Raw genomic sequence first — 2,500 nt, 5'->3', positions numbered from 1 at the left:
GTTCTTTTGATTGTTAGCTTCGAAAATGAGACACATGGTCCTGAAACGTCAGCTAAATAAATTACATTAAAGGATTTTGGTATCTCTCCACCCTCCGATGCTGCTTATCTGGTTTCAAGCACCCACCTTCGACTTTAGTACTATATATATATATATATATATATATATATATATATATATTATATATATATATATATATATATTATATATATAAGTGCACTCGTGTGTGTGTGTGCACAACACTGCGACCTTCAGCAGAACCGTGATAACCTCAGAGAAAAATGGCTCCATGTTGAATATAATGGATGGCATATATTTATCCTTTCTTGGTTAGAAATTAGTTGAAAAATAAACGCATATAGAATCTGTATAACTATGCGGAACGACGCTTTCAAAATACTATCATGATGAATAACTCCCAGAAACCATGATCCGTAATACGAGGTCATTTCATTGAAAAAAATATCTAGAAAGACTAAAGCTCTTATGAAAGTGAACGAAGTACCTTTTCCACGGAATAAAACCGTTTGTCCCTGGAGTCTTTGATCGGAGAAAGGAAATTACTTTCCAATACACTCATTTCCACTCTTTTGTCTACTCAGGAATTTCGGTGATTGCAATCAGGGAGTGTTTGTCACCAAGACAGCCTCTGCATTTCGTTTCTCTGTCTCATTCCCCTTCTTTTGCGCGTCTCCTCTTCGTTCCCCTCTAACTTACTAGTATAACCTCCTCCGTTTTTCTTCCCTTTTGAGAACTCTCAGTGCTCATGGCGTGGTTCGCTTCGTCTTCTTAACATAGATCGAACCGCCATAACTATAAAATTTTCAATACGGAAGGCAACCTACATTTAGAGGAAAAAAAAAAAACGGATGGTTTTTATTTTAATTTTTTTTTTTTTTATTCGTGGGGCATCTCAGCTGTCAACTGCCGTGAATCCCCTTTTTCGCAGGGAGGAATAATGAGTTTGGGTTCTCTCGAGGTCGTCCTTCGAATAACATAACATAAAGATGTTCTTATGTTTGTTCGTTCATAATATAAAGACAAGAAAGCCTTCTGCAACCAGTTTTGCCGATTTTAATACAAGGACCAAGGGACACTTACAAGCATTAGAAGATTCCTAAATGCTTCCCTAAAATTGTATATACACTAACTTTCATCAACACGTTTATAGCCTGGGTAAACATTCTTAAAACTGTCGGAAACTGTGCTGCCCATGTTTACAGAAAGTTTGAACCTTTCAAACGGCAGCGTAAATTAGGCGAAAGGAGGTTGCTTGTAGGACCAGCCAAAGCATCGCATCGTCAATATTCTTTTTTTTTTTACTTTTTTTTCCTTTTGTGGGGGCGGGGTGGGGGTTGGCGGGCCATGACTCATCCTCGGAGACTACATTCACTTTCAACTTCCAAGTCACTCTGCTCTTTTTACATTTATTCTGTGATTCTATATACCCCAGCAGGTCATACTGTGTCACACTTCTATATTGTTCAATTACGCAGACATGGGAAGGCCTTGGAATTTCAGCAACTGGAACGAATGTCATTGCAGACAAACAACAGTTTTTTAAAGCGAAGTCTCTTCCTAACCATGTCACACGAATTCTCCACCAAATGCTGTAGCCAAAGAAGACAACGTTGGCCTTGTACCAACCATCTTGCAGTATTATAAGCCTTGATCTCAGTCACTACCACTTTATCATTTTAGTTTGCAGATTAAATTGGAATCGGTTTTCTTTTGCAAAAGCTACCAGATTATTAAATAGCAATTATTTAGTGCTTCACTTTTTCGGATCCAACAGGAAAACAAATTGCATGTATCTGATAAAATGAAAGTGACATCCACTAGTCAGAATAACCGTGCACTAGTTTCAGTTAAGTTAGATCTAGTGACGATTATAAGAAGCGTATCCTCTTTGACAGTTGCATCTCTAACCAAGAATAGTTCATCATTAAACTGTTTCGCAACGCTACAGGAACGTCCATATAACCAAGAATCTTTCAAATAAAATGACACAGAAAAGTAAAGAAACAACATCCTTTCTTTGTAAAGCGAGGAACGATGTCTGTAAACAAAATTGTACGTAACAGGAGTTCAAAGCAACCTCTTACTCTCTTTAGTTGGTCTTTATCAATCAGCATTACGATTTAAAGGATCCTAATCTTTCGGTTGTTGATCAATTTAGATTTTGCTTAAAATTTTCCCAAAATAATACGAAACTAAAATTAGTGATCACTATTTCAGAATGAATAAAAAGACTTCCTTTATCTGCTGGATAACAAGCAGACTGACACTGAGCGGGACACACACTTCCCAGAAGACTTTTTAAAGTCCAGTTGTTGAGAGACCGTTGCCGATATTCTCCTTCCTGAGACTATCAGTTTTCTTAAGGAGAAAAATCATTAAAACTTTTCACATTTTGTGAGAAGGGATCAAAGGGAAATATCTGGTTTCCTATTCGCCCGTAAGAGTGTCGTTAACAGGCTTAAATTTTCACTGTTGCGTT

The sequence above is a fragment of the Macrobrachium nipponense genome, chromosome 4 (genome assembly GCF_015104395.2).
Source record: "Macrobrachium nipponense isolate FS-2020 chromosome 4, ASM1510439v2, whole genome shotgun sequence".
Classification (NCBI taxonomy): Eukaryota; Metazoa; Arthropoda; class Malacostraca; order Decapoda; family Palaemonidae; genus Macrobrachium; species Macrobrachium nipponense.
Note: the sequence above shows the minus strand (reverse complement) of the source record.